Below are 24,153 nucleotides of genomic sequence, written 5' to 3'. Positions count from 1 at the left end.
TTTTGGAGGGGAGAAAGGATTGCATCATTTTTTAAATCTTTATGTACCTGGTTATTACCATAAGGCCTTAAACAAATGATGTGCTTAATACTTTTAAAAATCAGGTAACTCAATTTTTATTTATTTTTGTTATAACAAGTCAAATATATATTTATAAAAGTCTCAGTCACATATTTATAGATTAATATGTTATTTTAATTGCATTATTACTATAAGTTGTTTTTAAATATTTAATCTTGGTCTTTGTTGACTTTATGTTTAAAAATGTTTTTAAATGACTGATTTTAGTTTATTTAGTTCTGAAATAGCAGAATTTTATAGATTTTCATCTAGGATGGTTGCCTGAATGAGAGCCAAATCACCCAATTCCCACAAACATACTCTAGGAAAACCGTGAAGATCACACTAGACCAAATAATGATCAAAAAATCTATTGGCAAACTACAGTAATTTTTTTCTCTATCACCAAATTGCACAAAAATCCAGAAGCTTAAGCAATAGAGAAGGGAAATTCTTCAATAATGCAAATATCAGCATAATCAGAGGCTAGGTTTAGGAAGTCTATAAATTTTATATCCAGAGGTGCCAAGAACTAAGAGCTTTCCTGAGAAAGTGCCAGAATGCTTAGAAAGTCCAAAAATGGAGATCTTAAACTATGGAGAGAAGCAGAATATAGATATGCAACAATTGGTGCCATAAAACTCAGACCTCCACTCTCAAACAGGAATAGCCAACTCTTTGGAGTTTTCTTACATTCTGTCTTGTGATGACCAAGAGGTATCTGAATATCTGTCACCCCATTCTCCAAAATCAAAAGCCATTAAATTCTGGAAGGTAGAGATCAATGTAAGAATCTAGAAGACTCCAACCTAGACCCAAAAGTGCTACTTGGAACAAAGTTTGGTTTTGGCCCAAAGTCCCAGTTCAGGAACTAACACTGGAGAGATGAATAGATCAAAGAATCTACTGACCAGTCAGTATAGAAAATTACTGAAAATGTAGTGACACTCTCAAAAGAAGAGAATAGCTCCATTACAATTGTATAACAATAACAAGAGATTCAAAGGAAAAATGTATTCTCCACAAAGACTACAAGAATACCCAGAAAAAATTAAGAGATTAAAAAAGAAAATGAAATCTCTGGAGGTAAGAATTGAAGGAGATTAAGTAGCTTAGAATAAAAATAATAAATAGTCATCTTGGAAAGTAGAATAGAAGAAATAGAAATCAAGACATAAAATAAGAAACATGAAAAAAATTTAAAGAATTATAAAAAAGAAGAAAATATGAAATCTATGATATAAAAATGATTGATTTGGAAAATGTCAAGGAGAGATTATGATTCATAAGGCTCTGCAAATCAGGGGGAAAAATCTATCTTTCAAGAATAATAAATAGAAAACTTCGCAGATCTATTAGAATCATAGCAGAGAAAAAATAGTTCACTGTTCATCTCCTGAAAGGAACATTGAAAAGTCCTAGGAATGCTTATTCTCAAAATTCAGATCCCCCACATTAAAAATCCAGAAAGAAGCATTTCAGACACCAATGAACTAAAGTCACCATCATATAAGTCATGACAAAATCTATGAAAGGAAATTTTGGAAAACATATTCCAAAAGGTCAAAGAGATAAGTATGGTACCAACAATAATTTACCCTAAAAAGCCAAATAAAATGCTTCAAAGGGAAATATGGACCTTTTATGAAATACAAGACTTACAAGCACTTCTGATAAAAATATTAGAGCATCATAAAGACTTTAAAGTATAAATATGAATCAAAAGAAACCTGTAAAGGTGAAGTTACTTAAGTAATTGGAAAGTGTTAAATGATTTCTCAATACTGTAGTACACAGAAAAAAAAAGTATGCAAACATGGAGGAATGGGTAGGAGAAGTGGGAATCATACGAACTTTGTTCAACTGAAATGGACAAAGGAGAACTAAGCATTCATATATAAAACCCAACAGAAAAACAATTGGGAATAAGAAAAAGGGATTTAAAAAGGAGGATAATGTTAGGGAGAGAAAGAGATACTTGATGGGAGAATCAAAAGAAGAAAAAAAAGAAAAAATGGAATCTAATGTAGTACCTTAGATGATTGAGCAATGAACAAAATGTAATATATGGATATATTGGATTATTTTGTGTTTTAAGAAATTATGAAAGATGATTTTTTAAAATGTTGGATAGGATCAACTGATAAAGAGTGAACAATTTATACAAATACAACACAACATTTTAAAGAATATTAACTGTTAAAGACTTAAGAACTCTGATCAATGCAATAGCCAACCTATCTCTAGATAATCTATGGTAAAACATGTTATTCATGTCCCAACTGTTTGATAATAGATAAGCTACAGAAAATTATATTTTTGGCAAGGATACTATGTGGAAAATAAGGGACAGAATTTGTATATTTTTATTTTTAAAAAGCAAGCAACACGAAATGATTTCCTTGTTTCTTATAGAATTCTATTTTTTCTTTTTTATGAGTAGTGAAATGATCTTTTAGAGTTTGAGTTTAGAATAAAAAAAAGAATATTAAGCAGTCTGTTCTAGAATCTATCCCTTTTTCTTACTTTTCACTCTTCTCCATGAAAAACACTTAGATCAATGGAATATACTGGTGGACATGCTTTATTTGAGAAATGAAAAAAGTAGTCAGGGTAACTGGGAAATTGAAAGGAGGAAGTAGAAAACAAGGAGAAAAGCCAAGAAACCTAGAATTTTCAAAATTTTGTCTCTTCAAGTCAGCAAGTATTTATTGACCGCTTTCTATACACTAAGTTCTGGGGATGCAAAGAAAAGCAAAAATGGCTCTTGATTTTAATAACTTAACAGTTAAATATATAAATAGTGATGTACAAACAACATGTAGATGGCAAACACTAGCAATAAGAGGGACCTGGGAAAGCATTTTGTGGAAGGGGAATTTTAGTTACACATAAAGGAATCCAGAAGATGGGGGTGAGAAGGAACAACATTCTGAGCATGGAGTACAGCCATGAAAATGCACACATTCAGAAAATAGAATGTGTTATGTGGGGAACAGAAATGAGGCCTATGACACTGGATAATCGAGTATATACAGGTGGAAGAAGGTGGAAGAAGAACGCAAAAGTAGCAAAGAGGTAGATTATGAAGGATTTTAAAAGCCAGATGATTTAATATTTAATCCTAGGGGTTTCTCTGGACAGAGAAACTAGCAGTTTCTAAAGAATTAAACTTGCAAGTCACACAAAAGCACCAGAAAGATACATGGTAAGTATAAGTAGATTATGGTATATTCCAATAAATTTTATAGGAGTAATCTAAAAATATTATCAAATAAATTGTATGGCTGGAAAAAGATGTAGTTTCTTCACACAGCAAAGAAAAAGGGTTACTAACACATGGTTCCATGAATTGCTGATACCCATGGAATATCAAGAGTTATAAAGGAGGAATCCTTAGCCAGGAATTCATGGATAGATTTAGGAGTGCTCACATTTTGAACTAGATATTTCATAGGAATTTCAAACTCAGACTCTCCAAAATACAATTTGTCATCTCCTCCCCAAATCCTACTCCACTTCTGAAATTCTCTTTTTTTTCCCTGTAGAGAACAAGTGTTCCTTCAGTTATGCAGGTTCACAACCTCAAAGTCATCTTCAATTCCTTACTCTCCCCTATCATCAATAACTTGCCAAATATTATTTTTATTTCTATATCTTTAGTTTTCATCCCCTCTTCTCCCCTTACACAGCTATCTTACTAGTTCAGACTTTTATAATCTATTGATTATTTCTTAATTGATCTCCCTGCTTCAAGTCTCTCAATACTTTGTCACACAGTTGCTATTTTTTTTTTACAATGCAAGTATAACCATTTTACCCCATATTCAACAATCTCAGATGTCTCCCAATTATTCCTAGAACCCTTTATAGTCTGTTTCCATTTTACCTTTTCAGGATGATTATACATTTATTATTTATTACTGCATTCAACACATAGTCATTTTAGCCATCTTCTTGGGCAGTTAAATGGTCCAATGGATAGTGTGCTGGGCCTGGAGAAAAACTTCTCTTCCTGAGTTCACATCTGGCTTCAGATATTTACTAGCTATGTGACCTTGTGTAAGTCACTTTATCTTGCTTGCCTCAGTTTTTTCATCTTAAAATGAGCTGGAGAAGGAAATGGAAAACTATTCTAATATCTTTGCCATAAAAACCTCAAATGGGATCACAAAGAGTTATTGACATGATTGAAATGGCTGAACAACAACAATTGTTCTTTACACACAACCCTACAGTTTTTAACTTATTATTCCTAATTCTTGGAATGTTTTCCTTCCTTATCTCCACTTCGTGGAATTTCAGGTTTCCTTTTAGACTCAGGTCAAGTGTGTATGTGAGTACATACACATGCAGATATATACAGATATATAGATACCTCTGTGTGTATGTGTGTATATGTATGCATATATATATATACACACATATACATATATATATATATATATATACTTACATACATATACAAATATATTCTTTACATACATATACAAATATATCTTCTCCAGACATATTAATAACTACATCTTTCTACTTATATTTCTTATCTTAATATATAGATGTAAGGAGTGAGAATAGTGGAGTGCATCCCTATATGTAGAGAAAGGCCCATGTGTTTGAATAGGGCTATTCTTCTTTTATTCAAAGTGAGGCAAAATAGATATCTCTAACCTCTTCTCTTTTCCAAGGAAGCATTTTATTTGTTCCAAGCAGAAGAGAATACCATACCAATGTGCTTTGGGATAGGAATTTCATACACACACATATACACACACATACACACATTTCTCTATACATATATGTCCATCCATCTTTCTATGAATGTATGTATGTATGTATGTATGTATGTATCTTTCTGTATTTCTACCAGACTATCTATTTTCAAGTTTTCTTATCTTTTATCTACCTGTTTGCCTAGTTATCTATATATTTTGTCCTAAAAGTCTAAATGCAGTTTTGAGCTACTAAAGCTTCAAAAACAGCTAAGAGTTTTGGGATATTACATATGTTAGTTGTTGCACTCCCTGGGCTCAGAGTAGGTACTTGAAGTTGATTGGTTAGTTGATTGATTGATGAATGCAAAATTGTTCTCATTTTTCACTTGGGAAAAAAAAATTTTATGGTACCCTTTTGACCTGAGGGGGAAAAATCTTGTGCTTTCTGGAATCATAAAGAAGTCAAATGTTTCTAAAGGTATTTGAATGTAAAGATTGACAATCCTTCCAAGATCTACAGAAAAAAATGTAGGAAAGCAATTCCTGGGGTGGGATGGGGAATACTTTCCGTATAATGAAAAAAGTTTTGACAAAGTCTCTAATTTATTCAGATTGAGATTAACCAATTTTACCCATAGCATTGAGAAATTCACTTAGTTTATCTTCCAATAACTTTTCTCTTTTCTCAGGAATATAGGCAGAACTTCTTGGCTTTTGAATAGTCCCATCACAGACTAATTCTACATAGCCCCTGCCTTCTTTAGGATAGAAATCATCTAACAACTATTTTAGATTATAAATTCCAGAGAAAAGAATTTCTGTTGCAAATATTTGGTCTCTGGAAAATGGAATCCTGAAGAACTTTCCCCAATAAGTAAACAGAACCTGGGACTGGTCATCTTGAAATATCTAGCCAATAGACAAGTCTTTACATCTTCCTCATACAAAAAAAATTTTATAGCCTTGAAAATTATACCATGCACATATGCAACATAAAACATCTATCAATTTGTATTATCCACTTGCATAAATTAATAAATAATTAATTTGCATAGTGAATCATCACAGAAAGTTATTTGGGAAGTATAGGCCACATGTAAGTAGTTTTAAACATAGTTCATATAGTTAAGATTATATTTGCATGGAAAAGAGTAAATACAAAGATCAGAAAGACAACATAAAAAACATACAGGAAAATAATTAATAAAAAAGCAAAAGTTAGAACTAAATGTGGGACAATTGATTGGTTTAAGATTAGAAAAGGAGTCTAACAAGGCTATATATTGTTACTTGATTTATTTAATTTATGTGCAGAGTATATTATGTAAAATACCAGGATGAGTGAATCAAAAGTCAGAATTAAGGTTGCTGGGAGAAATCTCAACAATCTCAGAAATGCATATAATACCACTCTGATAGTAGAAAGTGAAGAATTAAGAAGCTTCCTGATTAGGATAAAAGAGGAAAGTATAAAGCTGGCTTGAAGCTTAACGTCAAAAAATCTAAGTTCTTGGCAACTGGTCCCATCACTTCCTGGCAAATAAATAGAGAGAGGAGAAATGGAAACAATGTCAGACTTTATATTCTTGGACTCAAAGATCTCTGTAGATGGCACTGTAACCATGAAATTAAAAGATGTTTCCTCCCAGGAAAGAAAATTATGGCAAATCTGGATAACATATTAAAAAGCAGAGACATCATCTCACCAACAAAAATCTGTGTCATCATAGCTATGAGTTTTCAGTAGCAATATGTGATTGTGAGAGTTGGACTAAGGAAAGCTGAGTGCTATAGAATCAACGCTTTTGAATTGTGGTGCTGGAGAAAACTTTTGAGAATTTCTTGAATAGCAAGGAGATAAAACCAGTCAACAGGTAAAGAAATTAATTCAGGCTATTCAATAGAAGGTCAAATATTAAAAATGAATCTTAAATACTTTGCCGACATAATGAGAAGCTTTATTGGTAAAAATCATGAGTTAGGAAAGATTGAAGGCAAAAGGAAAAGCACATGTCAGAGGATGAGATGCATAAACATTGTCCTGGAACAACAAACACAAACCCAGACAGGCTTTGAGAGATGGTGGAAAATAGAAGGGATTGGTGTGTCATGGTCCAGTGTTGTCACAAAGAGAAAGCTGAGACTGACTAACTGGACAACCAGTAGACTCATAACATATAGTATTAAGTGGCAAAACTGCAAACAGCAGACCAAATTCTCTTGAACTTTTTCTTTTAGAAACATTAAAGAGATATGAATTGGATGATAATACATTCAGAGAGATTCAAATCTGGATGAATGCCCAGACTCAAAAACTAGTTGTTAACGATTCAATGTTAACTCAGGAAGAGATCTCCAGTAGAGTAGCCTAGGGATTTATACTTGGCCCTTTGATGTTTAACATTTTTATCAATGACTTGAATAATGTCATAGATGTATGTTCATCAAATCTGCAGATGACATAAAGCTGAAAGGGATAGTTCATGCAGTAGATGGCAGTCAGAATTTAAAAAAGATCTTGACAAGCTACAGCATTGGACTATATATAATGAGAATAAATTCAATAGAAATAAGTGTCTTGCACTGGGACAAAAAAAAATGGGTCTCACAAATATCAAATGGGGACAAATGGGTACATAAAAGTTGTTCTAAAAAAAGATTTAAGGGTTTTAGTAGATTGTCAAATCATTACGTTTGTTAGGAAAATGATATGGCATTCTAAAAAGGTAATGCAATCTTGTGCTGCATTGACAGAATGTTGTTTTCTAGGCAGAATGACCCAGCTCTGCTTATCCACTGCTCTCAGAGGTCCTCTTCTGGAATACTGGTGTGGGTCTAGGTTGCATAGTTTAAGCACTCTGGCAAATTAGAGAGTGTCCAAAGAATAACCAAGACAATAAAAGTCCTTGAGGTCATATTATATTTGATTCTATTTTTTTAAAAAACTGGACATAGGTAGACTGGAGAAGAGAGGAACAGGACAAAGGTAATACTATACCTGTTTTTGAGTACTTGAAAGAATGTTATACAGAAAAGGGATAAGACTTGCTTTATTTGTTCTCCAGAGGGTAGAGTCAAAAGCAATAGGTAGAAGTTGTAAAGAAGTAAATTTTGGCTTGACATTAGAAATAACTTTCTAATAATGAAAATTGTCCCAAAGTGATAAAGACTTCATGGAGAGGTGAAGGGTTTCTCCTGCATTAGAAGTGTCAAGGAAGGACACTTATTGTATATATTACAGTGAAGAATTTTGGTTGTACTACAAGATTGCATAATTCTGAAATAAATATTTTGCTTATGTATCTTTACTATATCATATATCAGACAAAAATGAGAAACCTATTTATTTTCATTAATGCTTATTAGATGTCATTATATATTATTCTAAGTACTCATTTCACTTAATTTCTGGGAAAATGGCAGAGCAGGTTAGTAGATTTCAAGTTACCAAGATTTTCCCCATAATCAGAACAAATTTAAAACTCAGGGTAAACACAGACTGATAAAAGATCAAGAGAACTTGGGGAAGAACTGGATTTAAAGTGCAAATATTTCCAGGCTAGCTCCAAAGAAACATCAACTGGGGACCCCTGGGGCTAGCTGGATTTGGCAGGAGCCTCAGCCCCAACCATAGCAAATTTCACCTATGAACTGTATGTGGAGGGGGCGGGGTCTGAGTGGAAAAGTTGAATTCAGAATGCCAGAACTGGTTGAGCTTCTGAGATACTGCCCTGAGCGAAAAGCAACCAGTGCAACTAGTGAGTACAGAGGCAATGGAGCAGAAATATTGCTGGCTGTGGGCACTTGTAGGAGGGAAGAGTTTTTGGTTTGGGGTTCTAGGTCAGAGGAGAAAAGTGAAGTGAAATTAGAGGCACCATCTTCCACTCTATGATCAGAGGTACTTACATTAATAGTTCTCTTCAAAAAATGAAGAAAAATCCCAAACATAGGAACTTACTATAGGAATAGGGAAGATGACTTCATCTTCATAAGAGGATACTGAGGTAAAGAAAAGCTTCTATATCCAAGAATAACATGAAATGGTTCCCTGACCAGAGAGAATTTATAGAACTCAAAACAGACTTTATAAATCAAAAGAGAGATTGAAGAAAAGATTTTTAAAAATCCAAGAAAATCCAGAAGATTATAAAAAAAGTTAAAGTGGAAAAAACTCTTTTTTCAGAGAGTTTTAAAGAAAAAAATAATTCTTTGAAAATTAGAACTGGGCAATTGGAAGTTAGGCAAGTGGAAGTCAATGAGACTTCATGAGACCAAGAAATAACAAAACAAAATATAAAGAATTAAAAAAATAGTACAGAATATGAAACACCTTATAAGAAAAATGACAGATCTGAAGAATGCATCAAGAAGAGAAAATATAAGAATAATTAGACTACTTGAAAGTTGTGATCAAAAAAAGAACCTCAACATAACAATGCAAGACAATCCCCGAAAATTGCCCTGGAGGGACAGAACATAATAAACCATGAGAAAAAAAAAATCCATCAATCACTGCATCAAAGAGATTCTTTGTGGAAAACACATAGAAATATTATTGCCAAATTTTGAAACTCCCAGATCAAAGAGAAAAATTTGCAAGAAATAAGAAAAAAACAATTCAAACATGCTGGAGCTATAATCAAAATTGTACAGAGCTTATCAGCAACCACAATAAAAAACCATAGGTCCTGGAAACACATATACAGCAATCAAAAGAACTAGACCTGCAACAAAAAAATATCATATCCAGCAAAATTACCTATATTGAATGAAAAAAATTAACTTAAATGAATTTGCAGATTTTCACCCAAAGTTGAACTTAACAGAAAATTTGATATATGAGAGCCAATATCAAAGATCAATTTCAAGGAACTTAACATGGACAAAATATTTATGTTTTTTACATGGAAATGTATACCATATGTTTAAGATTGATATCAGCAATTGGGTAACTCAAAAGGAAGATTGGGGCAGAGTTGAGTATGATCTGACTCTAAAAAGAAAAACTGTCCAGGAAGAGGTGCAAAGGAAGAGTAGACACTGAGGCATTACAAAGGGAAGAAGGGTTTATAGTTCTGCAAACCTGTTCACATAAAGAATGGGTTAAATAGGGAGGTATATGACTATCTGGCACCCCATATCTCCAAATCCTGGGCCATTAAATTCTGGAAGGCATATATGTATTTTTATATGTATATATACATATATATATATATAATGTACATATGTATGTATGTATATATATATATATATGTATATTACAAAGGATATAACACTCTTCAAAATCTATAAAGAAATAAGTGGAAGGGGGAAGCAAAAGATGGGGGAAGAAGAGGGGGGAAGAAGAGAAGGGAAGGATCCATGGGTGAAAGGAGGTTAAGCAATAGCAAGGCAAGTTAAGGAACAGAATTAAAGTAGAAGAATTAGCAGGGGTAGGGAAGAATGAGATAATACATAAACACTACAATAAGGATCAGAAATAGAATTTATTAGAAAAAAAGTAGGGCTAGTAATCATTGATTTTAGACAAAGTCAAACTTAAAGATTTAATCAAAAGAGAAGTCAACATTTATGTTTGACATACTAATATTGTTTTAGATGCATGTTTACATATGGGTAAATGTATGTGTGTATGTGTATGTATATAGGTATGTATGTATGTATCTCTATATATAGATATATGTATATGTATGTGGGTCTATGGGTATGTGTGAATGTTTATGTATATTTGTATGTGTCTGTATGTATATATCAATATATCTGTGCTTAACTGTAGCCTGCTTGGGGAAAATGGGGAGAAGAGGAATGACAAGGGGAAAAAAAATGTAAAGCAATAAAGTGTGCAGCAGAGAAAAAAAAAGAATAGCCTACAAGGAAGTAAAGATAGACATTCATGAATATATTTTCTTCTATTATTATATATGTTTTCTTGAAATGAAAATTTATTGTTATATATTTTGAATTCTCCTTGATGTTCTGCTGGATACATGACAATGTTCTCTTCTATTTTCCTTTATTTTCCTTTTCTTCTATTTTTTTTCTTATTTTGTATTTAGTGCAATAAATAAATTAAAAAATAAGCCCATTTATTTACATTATTGCTTGATATATGTCAATTTTAGCATTATGTATTGTTCTAAATACTCATTTTACTTGACTTCTCTATTAATTATCATACAGCCATAGTCTCCAGAAACAATGTTTAATTTATTTTTGCATTTACTATCATTTGTCATTTTTTATTTACAATTTTTGTTGTTTTTTTCTATTTTAAAATTAAGATTTTTAATGATGCTAATTTTGTTACCATTAAAAAATAATGATTTGCTTTATTATCAATTCAAAATTTTCATCTTCCAGTTCATTATTTTGGTCATATTTTTATGATCTTTCTATCTTCCTTTGTTTTTTTTTTTTTTTAATTTTGATGCTTTTCAAAATGTCTTTAGCTATAAAACAACACTTTATTTACTTTCTCATATGAATGTTTATTATTTTTAATTTGCTTCTCATAATCATTTTATGTTCCAGATTTTTCTGTCTAATGTTTATATATTCTGTCTTTTAAATGTTTCCTCATTTCTCATTTTCGATTTTGACTCAACTATCTTTAATTAAACTATTTTTCAGTTTTCACGTAAACATCTTGTGGATTCCCATTATAGTTTCAGAATATTGTCTTAAGTAGTATTTCTGCCTCTTTGAATTTATTAAATATTTCCTGGGGTCCAGTATGTGATCAATTTTAATGAATTCCATGAATAAATTCCCTGTCTTTTCCAATTAATTTCTACCACACATCTGGTAATTCCAATTATATTTTTTTCCAATTAATTTCTACCACACATCTGGTAATTCTAACTTCTGTACTCAACTGTTAAAATCTTTTACTTTTTACTAGTTATCTTCATCATCCTCATCATCGTCATCATCATCATGGGGTATTAGGACCATCGAATACTTATATATTTCTAAATATTTCATCTAGCAAAATATGAACCTAATTCTGAATTTAATTGTGGTATTATTTAAAGCAGAAACACTTAATATTGTAAGATTCTTGTTCTTTGTGTTTTTTGTCTATGTTTCTTAAAATTTGCTGGTTTGAATTCAACTTTATCTGGGCCAGGTATTTCTTGATTAAACATTAGAACCCATGGAGTATTCCACTTTAATTAATCTATGTCCGTTTGCTTTAGATGTAATTTCTTTAGGGAAAATACTGCTGTGTTCTATATTTTAAAATTCATTCAGTAAACTTTATTTTATTCTTATTTAGTCTAATTTAGTCAATTCACCTTTACTTTTAGTTATGATTTTAAATCTATATTTCCCTATATTTGTTCATGATGTTTTCAGGACTGTAAATTTTTTTATTTTACCATTCTTTAACAAAATCCGACAAAAACAAGCAAATTCGCTATATTTTATACAGATAATTCTATATTTTCCTTTAAAGTCCAATCCCCAAAGTTCTCCTAAATCATTGGCGTGCCCCATGATGACGACATTGTCTTCTGGGCCAATTCTGTGATCTGTAATTAGGAAGTCAACCAATTAAAAAAATATTTATTTATTTCTCATCTCCTGTGGGGAGGGAATACAAAGTATTTTCTCTTACATTCTAGATGTTTTATTTCCCCAAAAGGAGCAGAACCACGGCACTGACGTAAGAATAGGAGATGGAAAGAGTTCTGAGCAGCTGAAACAAAATGGGCCACCAGGTGAATATATTAAAAGTTTTGTTTTTAACTGACTGAAGTAAAAATGGCGTCGTTGTCCATCAATTTCTATTCGATTGTTTTCAGAATAGAACGGGAATTAACTAATTGCTGAGAAGCAGGGGGAAATTGCGCATTGGGTGTGTGTGTGTTATATGATAGCACGTGGGCTTTGAGTGTTTTTTAAGCCTGCATTAGAGATGGAGCACTACTTAGGAAGAAGCCCTGACGGGAAGTATTAGAAGCTAGAAATGACAAGATGAATATAGAGAATGAGTAGCCAGAGATCAGAAGAAAGAGACCACTACATAGCAGCCGCCTGGAGAGAAGCTGAAAGCCTTGACTGCCCCCTGCTGTTTGAAATGGGCATAGGATTCAGAGAGCCAACTGAAGCTTCAGGCTCTTCAGGGTTTGCTTTGATTGGAGGAGAGTGCGGGAGCAGCTGGAAGCTAATTGCAGAAAGTAGAATCTGAAGCAGGAAGAATCAGGATTGGCCTCTATCGCCCTCTACTGGTGGGAGGTAAAGAGGGGACCCTTCAAGGTCTTGATGGTGTTGCTTTCTACTGCTCTTGTCTGGTTTAAAAGGGAGATATTCCTTAACATGACCTGCTCCCTCTCCTCTCCCCCCACAGAGATCCAGAGAATTTTCATTTCTCCCTTTTAGGAATCTTTTTGTCACTGTAAAAGTATCATGCAGCTGTTTTACTAAAGTCTGAGTGGAGAGCCCGTGATTCAAGAGTAGTAGGAATGAAAGCAGAAAGGCTTAGAAAATGAGTGACACTTAATCAGGACAGCACCTTAAAGAGATTGGCTAACTTCCGGTCTAACCGGAAGTTGTCACTGGTGTCTTTGCTCACGTGACTCACTTTTAGGTTTCTGCAGCTGTTGCCCACAATCTCCCACAGACGTTACATGTTACTGGTATTGGGAGAATGTTATGAGTGAATTATTGCATTTTTATTTACTACTTTAGCAAATGATTCATGTTTGAGAGTTAATGTTGCTGTTGTTTCTGATTTATATAAATGGGAAGCACACCGGCAGGGGCTTAGAAAATACTATGAAAAGTATATTTAAAAAAAAAAAGTATATTTTTTAAAAAGTATATATTTTTTTAAAAAGTGGATTTTCAAAAAAGTATATTTTTTAACAAAAGTATATTTTCAAAAAAGTGTATTTTCAAAAAAGTAAGCTTTTTAAAAGCGTATTTTCAAAAAAGTATATTTTCAAAAACAGTATATTAAAAAAGATTATATTTTCAAAAAAGTATATATTTTTTAAAAGTATTTTCAAAAACTTATGTTTTTTTTAAAATTATATTTTCAAAAAAAGTATATTAAAAAGATTATATTTTCAAAAAAAGTATATTTTTTGAAAAAGAGTATATTAAAAAAAAAAAAAAAAAGAGTTTATATTCTTCCTGATTCCCTCAGGCTAACCCTTGAGAGTGAGTTGTGGTAATTACCCCTGTTTCAGGGTGACCACCCCCAATCTATCAGCATTAACCTTGGTTAAATAAGAAAGCCAATCCCAGTCTAGTAAGAAACAGAGCAAGTAAAGGTTTTCGATCACATCATGCTCAAAGTATATTGCCATATTAAAATTATTAGTGTTTTTTTTTTCTTTTTTAATTTATTGAAATGCCATTACATAAAATATTCTCCCCAGGTTAATGATTTTCTAAGCATGTATATATTTTCTTGAAATATAGTGATATTTTAACCCTTGTTCTATTACCTGCGTTTCTTTTAAGGAAGCAAATCTTTCCATTCTATATTCTTAGTGGATTCTAGCCATGAAATTTATTCTAAATCTGTGTTAATTTTCAAATTTTATTTACCTATAATTTGTTTACAGGTATAAAATATGTCTCACCTAGATATATCTAGTGTTAGATAAAAATAATTTTATTGAAAGCATAGAGGTCAGTGGAGTTGCAAGTAAACGGGAAATTTGGACCTGGCCCTGTTAAGGATTATACCCATCTAACCCAAGGTTGAAGTGAGTTAGCTAGGATAGTTGAGTAGAAATTAAACTTGGATAATCTGACATTTGGAAGCTAGTCTCCTGTCATTTTAATAGAGTAAGATTGTAGAATGTTAATAGTTTTTTACTGTTATTGCACACACAGAAAAGATGCTGATAGGAGTAATGCTTTAAAGGGCATATTTATACAGAAATTAGAAGTATTGGTTGGAATTCATTTTTGTTATTTTCTTCTGTGAATTATCAGGCTTTTCCTCAACTGCAAAGTCTCACTTCTGGATCAGTGTTGCTATCCTACATGGTTTGCAGCCTTGAGTTTTATCTGGGAATTTTTCTCCTTCCACACCAGATTTAAGGTTAAAACCCTCTTTATCCAGGTGACAAATCTCTTGGCAAATATTTACTTTCTAAGCTTCATGAAATGCACTCTTGTTGGCCAAGAAGTTACTATCTTGGTGTCTTTTGCTGCAGTGCAGAAAATGAAATCCTCTTTTTCAATATCATTTACATTGCCAGGTTTTAACTTCTCATGCTATTCATTCCCTTCCAATAATCAGATTTTCTGGCTCTGAATATGTATCCAATGTTATCTCAACTTTTTTTCTAAATGAGTAGATTTCTTTTCTTGTTTCTAAGCCACATTTACTTTTCATCACATTGTGTACTTTGTTCTTTCAATAAAAAATAAAATTCCTTAAAGAAACAGGCCTGATCGAGACCTTCCTTTGCTCAAAGATCTTCAGTAATTCCCTATTGTCTCTATGGCAAAATATAAATTTTTCATTTATATTTTATAATTTTTCCAGCTTATCTTTCCAGATCCATTGTGTATTATTTTTCTTTATGTTAGTGATATATCAAAATTATCTATTTCCTTTTACCCAAATCCAGCATTATTTCTGCCATTTCTATGATTTTGTAAAAGCTGTTCCCCGTACTTATGAGTCTCTCTTTCCTCATCTCCAACATTAGAATCTAAGGCTTAACTTAGGTGCCATCTTCTTTTTTTAAATTTTTTTTATTAATTTTATAATTATAATTTTTGACAGTACATATGCATGGGTAATTTTTTTTTACAATATTATCCCTTGTACTCACTTCTTTTCCGAATTTTCTCCTCCTTCCCTCTACCCCCCCCAGATGACACACAATCCCATACATGTTACATGTGTTACAGTATATCCTAGATACAATATATGTGTGCAAAACCGAATTTCTTGTTGCAAAGCAAGAATTGGATTCAAAAGGTAAAAGTAACCTGGGAAGAAAAACAAAAATGCAGTTTATACTCAATTCCCAGTGTTCCTTCTCTGGGTATAGCTGATTTTGTTTAGGTGCTATCTTCTATAGGTAGTGTCACAGATCTTTCTTTCCAAATTCCTAAATTGTCTTCTGCTGGAAGAATATCTCACCCTGACCTTTTTTTGGGCTCTGCTAACTCTAGAATTCAGTTTTAAGTCTTTTTAAAAAGTATGTTTGGAGGGAAATGTTGGGAGATCTCAGTTATATTGTTATTTTAGTTCTGTCCCTGTGTCTCAATCACATTTTATTGGAAGTTCCATTTTTTTGTCACTGTGGGGTATTCAGTGATACTGTTCATGCCATCAAAAATGGAGATAAGTGTAAAAAGCGAAGGGAAAAGGAAATTCTTGCTTGAAGTCACTGATACCTCTAGTTCTTGGTGTATAGATAAGTTTCTAGGAACATACCTCCCCACTTTCTCCTAATTAATCTTGTACTTAAATAGCAACTAGATTTTGGCAGTTACCTATTTGAACTTATATGCTGTTTCCCTTAACCTATCTTATTATTATTAATCATGTACAAAGTTAGGGCAGCAGAGCTGAGGTGGCAGTAAGTGAAGATACAATTACCCTGATAATCTTCCCAGGCTCTCTCCAGCTTTGCAAAGAGCAAAAGGCATCAGTTCCTCGGAACTGGCAATTGTAAGGCTGGATCCTTTCAGTTCTGCTGCAGTTATTAGTCTGGAAAGGAATAAATAATGATGAGCAATGCAAAAGTTCTGTTTGACACATAACCTATAGATCAATGACCTAGATGTAGCTAGATGGAGCAGTGGATAGAATATGGGTCTTGGAGTTGGGAAGACTTAAATTTAATATTGCTTTAGATGCTTACTAGCTGTGTGACCCTGGGCAAGTCACTTACCATCCCTTCAGCCTCAGTTTCCTCATCTGTAAAATGAACATAATGATAGTGCCTTTCTCTCAAGGTTGTAAAAATCAAATGAGTTAACATGTGTAAAGCACTTTGCAAACCTTAAAGTGCTATACAGATGTTAACTATTATCATTATAATTTGGAGATGTATAAGATTCTTGGTGGGAGGGTGTCTTTGGTCATTTGTTATTCCATGGTAATTTCTTTTGTGTGCCTCTGTGATTTTCTATATGAGTTTCTAACTCTCCTCTCTTTTTATGAATACCCAAGAAATCCTCTCACCTCAGATCTTGCTGAAAGATGTTTTTTTTCCTCCTCTGTATCTCCTAGATCCTCCTTTTCAGGTAACCCTTTTATTCTGAAGACACACACACAACATTTTCTGAAACTCTGTCCAAGAGCCTGATGGAGCTGAGCTGAAGTTGTTGGTCCGACAAGGTTGAAAAGATTAAAAAAAAATCAGATGCTAAGTAACAGCAAGTTAATAGAGAGTGCCAAGAGGTTTTAGGAATCAGCATATTAGCTACCTGCCACCATGGCTATCTCTGAGCCTCGAGGCTCCACATCCTGTTTTGCAGGAATCTTTCTCCAATATTTAGAGGGTTATCTTTTGCCATATTACACAAGTTCAATTTGCACAGCCTTAAAGGGCACTGACTATTAATTGCTTCTGGATCAATACAGCAATCCTTCAATACGCATAAGACAATGCAGACCTGCAGCCCCTCCTGAGTTTCTAACTCATATATAATATGGTAGCAGTGGGATTAGTTGGTTGATTTTAGAGAAGCAGGTGTGGGATTGCTCAATTCTGCTTTTGCACAGTGTTGGTATATTGGGTCCCTCTCATGGGTTCAATGAGAAAGATTCATTTCCAGTATCATTTAAAAAAATCATAGCCATAGTTAAAAGTACCTGAGCCAAGCCAAAGATAATGACTTTCACTGAGATAATAGAATGTCTTCTTGAAATCAAGAATTGTTTTGCTTTTGTCTCTGTTTCCCCAGTGCTTTAACATAATACCTGGCACACAACAGGCATGTAATATATATATATTTTAAAAATATATATATATATACATATATATATATTTTTTTACTGATTGGTGACTGTTTTGCAAAGAGCTCTCTAGTAGACAATTGATAACCTATTTCCCTTGATTAGTTTCTTCTGTTGGTGCCCCATAAGGAGCTTCTGTGTTTTACTGCTCTGATTTTCCGTGACTTTCTCACATAGTTCTAGCCAGCCTTGAATCAGGTCTGTAAACCTCACTCTCTGTTTAAATGTTTGCACTTTGATGCTAGAAAATAAACATGTTCACAGAGATTTGGTTTAACTTTCACCTTTGTATAATTCAGCAGTCAGCTTAGCAAATCAGTTCTATTCATAACTCACAAATATCCATACTCGACCCCTTTACATACTTGCATCCAGCTTTATAGATACTATTAAATATAGTAATGCTTGGCAGGACAAAGCCCAAGTCTTAGTATCCTTTCTATCTACTTGGCACTTTATTTACACGGGTATCTTTCCATTTTACTTTCAATGTTGATTTTAAATAAGCCTTGTTGTCAAAAGAATGATGTCAGTATCTTCTATAATCAGTATCTTCTATAAATGTAGCCCTTTCCTCTATTAGTGACTTTAGAATTACTAATATCTGTGAAGCATTTAGCACAGTGCTTGGTACATATAAATATTAGCTTAGTTTTATTGATTTACCTTCCAAATGTTGGTCACCCTTCCCAAAATTAAATTATATTTATTTTGTGTATATATTTCATATATTTTTATGTATATATATATATATATATATATATATATATATATATATATATATATATATATATATATTCTTTGTGCTAGTTAAATATCAGCTTCTTTAGGGGATTATTTCATTTTTGTCTTTGCATTTCCCAATATCAAAAAAACCTAAATACTCTAAAAAGATAAATGAATAAGTGAACAAATAAGCAAAATTCAATCAATAAAAGTTAAATAAGCTCAAAGGATATGAACAGACAATTTTCAGATGATGAAATTGAAACTATTTCCACTCATATGAAAGCATGTTCCAAATCACTATTGATCAGAGAAATGCAAATTAAGACAACTCTGAGATATCATTACATACCTATCAGATTGGCTAAGATGACAGGAACAAATAATGATGAATGTTGGAGGGGATGTGGGAAAATTGGGATGTTGGTCCATTGTTGTTGGAGTTGTGAAAGAATCCGGCCATTCTGGAGAGCAATCTGGAATTATGCCCAAAAAGTTATCAAACTATGCATACCCTTTGATTCAACAGTGTTACTACTGGGCTTATATCCCAAAGAAATACTAAAGAAGGGAAAGGGACCTGTATGTCCCAAAATGTTTGTGGCAGCCCTTTTCATAGTGGTTAGAAACTGGAAAATGAATGGATGTCCATCAATTGGAGAATGGTTGGATAAATTGTGGTATATGAATGTTATGCAATATTATTGTTCTGTAAGAAATGATCAGCAGGATGAAGACAGAGAGGTTTGGAGAGATTTACATGGACTGATGCTGAGTGAAGTGAACAGAACCAGGAGATCATTCTATACTTCGACAATGATACTGTATGAGGATGTATTCTGATGGAAGTGGATATCTTCAACAAAAAGAAGATCTAATTCAGTTTCAATTGATCAATGATGGACAGAATCAACTACACTCAGAAAAGGAACACTGGGAAATGAGTGTAAACTGTTTGTACTAATGTTTTTCTTCCCAGGTTATTTTTACCTTCTGAATCCAATTCTTCCTACACAACAAAAAATTTGGTTCTGCACACATATATTATACATGGGATATACTATAACACACTTAACATTTATGGGACTGCCTGCCATCTAGGGGAGGGGGTGGAGGGAAGGAGGGGAAAATTCGGAACAGAAGTGAGTGCAAGGGATAATGTTGTAAAAAATTACCCATGCATATGTACTGTCAAAAAATGTTGTAATTATAAAATTAATTTTAAAAAATATTTTAAAAAGTTAAACACTAAATAAAAACATGTTGATTGATTCCTTCTTTTTTTTTTATCATTTACCCTTCCATTGCTGGGCTCTTATCAAGAATTACAAGCGAGCATATCCCATCAAATGTATTCATATTTTCCCATGTTATACTCATAAAAACAGGTCATATATGTGGAGCAGCTACTACTCAGGAGACGGGCTATTTCCAATAGGTAAATGCAAGAGCATATTCAGAATATCTTTGGAAGCATGATGACATTTCTGCCAAATTTTTAGTTATATATTCTAAAACAGAAATATGTTTATGTAATGATGTATACATTGCATATAACTAATATGCATTAAAATAAAATTTCATCTTAGTTATTGATATCCCTTGATCATTTTGTTATTACTACTTAACAGATCAATAGGTAACCTGTTACATAAAGAATTAGTAACAAAGTTTTGACTGGAACCTGTCCCCTGACTACAATTTAGAACATCTTTGTCACTTAATGGAACTCTTGTCTTTACTACCAAACAATAGTTGTCTTCACTTTAAAGGTAATCAAAGAAAGGTCTTCACTTTTACTTGAAAACACATTGATTACTTCATTCAACAAATATTAATTAAGTGCCTACTATGTGTAAGGCACTTTACTAGCTGTTGAAGGGCATCTAGAAAGAAAAAAATAAAACTCAAATAGCTCCCAGTATTGTTGAGATGATGAGAAATGTACATTGATAACTCATTTTATGATTTCATTGTTGCAGGCAGTTTTCTGATAATAATTTTTCATGATGAATGCAGATAAGCATCTTTGAACTCTGTAATCTTAGAAAACTACTAAACATGGAGAGTTTAAATGACCTGTTCAGGATTATGTAGCCAATATGTTTCAAAGGCTAAACCAAAACCTAAGTTTTCATAACCCCAACAAAAGCGTTCCCTATTATGCCAATGCCTGCTTGCCTGTCACATCAATAAATATGCAAAAAAAATGTTAAGGGAATACTAGAAGTAAAAGCAATTGGTCAGAGAAGGATTTGATCATTTCTTCCTTGAAATGTGAAAGCAGGTTTTCTGGAGGAGGTGACATAAGTTCTGTGTCTTTTACAATCTCAACTTGATAGAACAATGACCCAAAATATGAAAGTATTTGAATAAATTATTTTACTAGTTTCCCAAATAATGGATTACCCCAAATCCTTTCTACTATTAGGAATAGTAATAAGTTACCAGCTCACTCCTCAAGTTTATCATATTTTATTGGAAAAAGAGGATACTGTTGAATAGAGAAATCCTTATAGTCATACCACAAGTAGTAGTAGTGGTATGTAACTGGCTTACTACTATAATACAACTTGAGGTTCAAGAAAAGCAGAGCCAGGTAACAGATTCTGACTCTAGCCTTCCCTAGTGAAAATCTCAACCTTGTAAGTAAGAGATCAAGTCATATACTTAAAATTAGGCAAGAAAAAACATAGTCAGTTCTAAAAGGAAAAAAAAAAAACCTACATTTATCTATCAACCAACTAAGCCTGACAGTACCAGATTTTTGGGAAAAGGAAACAATGAAAATGTTGGTTTCATATTGTAAAACTTGGGTAATGGTGCTTTATGTGTTTTGCAGAATTATGATGATGTCGAAATACACCCAAAGCATCTGGACATGGCAAAACATTTGCAATTTGGAAGGTCTGGTGGAACCAATTGCTTTATAATCCTAATAGCTTTATGATTACATCTGTTACATTTCATGTATTATGTATAATCCCTAACTACACAAAGCAAATGGGAGGAAGGGAGTTAACTTGGAAATCCCAAGAGGTGAATACTTAAATCTCTTATCATCACTAAGTATCTATAACAATAACAGGGAAACTGCTCTCATATAACTACAACTTCTTTGGATTAAGTATGTGAAAGGGCCTTGTTCTTAATTCAAGTATTTGGGAGATGGTTTATGGCAATTACAGATCATAAGCCTTCTGGATTGCTAAGGATATGTACCATGCAGATTTTAGTCTTCTCTTGGACAGTAACTACATTGTCATATCCAGACAGGAAAACTCTAATACTAGCTTTGCTTGATTCAGGTTACAAACTTGGAATACCAAATATAAGTTAAAAAACCTCAATCAAATTCCTCATATTTACTGTCACAGTCCATAGCAGACCATGGCTTTTGCTATTCACAGAAGGGCTTCATCAGTTTGTGACAGGTATCCCCTAGAGGATGACCAGATGGCTAGCCCTTTTGAAGCATTCTGGGACTAAGTCTATCCTGTAAGGGAAGCATGAACTTGGGGTACTTTTACATTTCAGATTGGCAACAAATATTGCTGGATCCATAAATTTCCCTCCATTGCTTAAAGGCATTATTGATCCTGAAACAACATTTTAAAAAAAAATTATTTTGAACAATCATTTTAAAACCATTTTGAGTTTTAAATTCGTTCTCTCTTTCCTTTAAGCCCCTCTTTATTTCATTGAGAAGGCAAATAATATATATATATATGTATGCATATATATATGTAATTGATATATTGCTTTCATGTGAAGTCATGCAAAACATATTTCTATATTAGCCATGTTGCAAAAAAAAAAAAAAGAAAAGCAAGGAAAAGAAAGAATAAAATAAAAAATAAATAAAATAGAAAGGAGGGAAGGAAAAAAGGAAGAAAGAAAGAAAAAAAGTATCCTTCAAATTGTTTCTCTGAGTTCATCAGCTCTCTGGTGATGAATATTTTTAACCTAAGTCCTTGGCATTGTCTTGAATCATCCTATTGTTCAGAGAAGCTAAGTCTTCACAATTAATCATTTCAATATTCAATAACAATGTTAATATGGGAAAAGGAGATTGGAGTTTTCCTTGCTTACTCTCATAATTGAACCTATGAAGTCTTTTTTATTGGTATAAGACTCTTCAGTGTAAAACAGGAAGCAAGTGATGAATTAAGTATTTAATGGAAGGCAGTTCAGAGAAGGGTTTTTTTAATTGCAAAATGCCAGCAACACTTTTTAAGAAGCAATTTGTTCCATGGTCAGATCATGGAGAGAACTTCATACATTCCAACTATGTTTTCTGAATTGTCATTGGCACATCTTTGCAAATAATAATGTACTAAATATTAGCAAATATTATAGAATCACAAAATGAGTTGGAAGTAACATCAGTAGTCATCTATTCCAAGTGATACCTGTATAGGAATCTCCTTTACAATAAACCCATTAGGGAATCATCCAACTTCTGTTTGAAGACATTCAGTGATGGGGAACTCACCATCTCCCTTAAAAGCTTAACCTTTGAATAACTAATTTGTTATGAAGTTTTCCTTCTATTATGCTGAAATCTGTTTCTTGGTAAGATCCATTCCAAGTTCTTCTGTGCATAATTAAGAACAATACATCAAATCCTTCTTCTATTTCAAACTCATAGTCTTTTGCACTTATGTTCTATTAACTTAACATCACTAACTCCTTCCTTCTGTCTCCATACAGCACGATCTTGAGATTCTTTGCCATTCTGATTACCTTTCTTTAGATGTTGTCCAGATTGTTAATACTAATGCCCTTACTAAAATGTGGCACCAACCATGGCAAATAATGTTGCAGATATCATCTGCAAAGTACAGAAACTCTTATCACTTCTCTAGTCCTAAAGACTCTGCCTCTCTTAATTCAGTCTAACACTGAGACATAAAATTGTTTCTCTATCCATTTCATGGATGGATTTTGTCTGTATATCTTCATCTTTCAGTAAGAAAACCCATAATCTCCACTTTACTCCTACTCTCTGGTCTATTTCCCCTGGCAAATATAGATTCCAAATTTTTAGACTTACCCATTGAGTAACTATGACACTTCCTCCCATTTGAATGAGCAGAGTCAGCAATTATAAGTCTAGAAATCCTAAGGACTTACCAGATGCTCTGCAACCGCATCCACCAGCTCTTGCCACCTGCCCTCTAATTGGACCATTGAATCTCTAATACCTTACCATTGACCTTGCTAGATATTACTATCTGACCTGTCCAAGTGCTTTCAGGATCACTAGGCTCTTCCACCCTGTGAATATTTGTCACTGTCATATAGAATGGGAGCTTCTTGAAAGCAGGGATTGTCAATTTTCATTATATATCCTCAAAGCTTAGAATAGTGTTCAACATATAGTCAATGCTTAAAAATGCTTTTTCATGTATTCATTCATTCACCAGAATGCCAGAATGTCTTCTATATACAGCAGTCCATGTGAAAGAACTGTTATTTCTCAAGGGATTGCTAGAAGCCATACAAAATATATGGTAACCAATCATGTGAAATATTGATCTAAAAAATGTCACTAAAGATAGTAATGTAAGAAGGTATGGCATAGTGACTGGTATGTAGTCTGGAAGAACTGAGTGTGGTCTCTACTACATACTGGTTCCATATGACCCTGGCAACTCATAGCCCAAAGTTCCCAAGATAGCTCTCTAGTAATATACATTGCAG

At 33.0% G+C, this 24,153-nt stretch overlaps 1 pseudogene; it reads right to left on the bottom strand.

Annotated features, from left to right (window-relative positions):
- LOC141562282 (NXPE family member 1-like) overlaps window positions 1–12,275 on the bottom strand; it is a 139,819-nt pseudogene extending 127,544 nt beyond the window's left edge.
- Between the last annotated feature and the right edge of the window lie 11,878 nt (window positions 12,276–24,153).

This window comes from Sminthopsis crassicaudata, chromosome 3 (assembly GCF_048593235.1).
Source record: "Sminthopsis crassicaudata isolate SCR6 chromosome 3, ASM4859323v1, whole genome shotgun sequence".
In the NCBI taxonomy this organism is placed as follows: Eukaryota; Metazoa; Chordata; class Mammalia; order Dasyuromorphia; family Dasyuridae; genus Sminthopsis; species Sminthopsis crassicaudata.
This window is presented reverse-complemented; position numbering and strand designations above follow the sequence as displayed.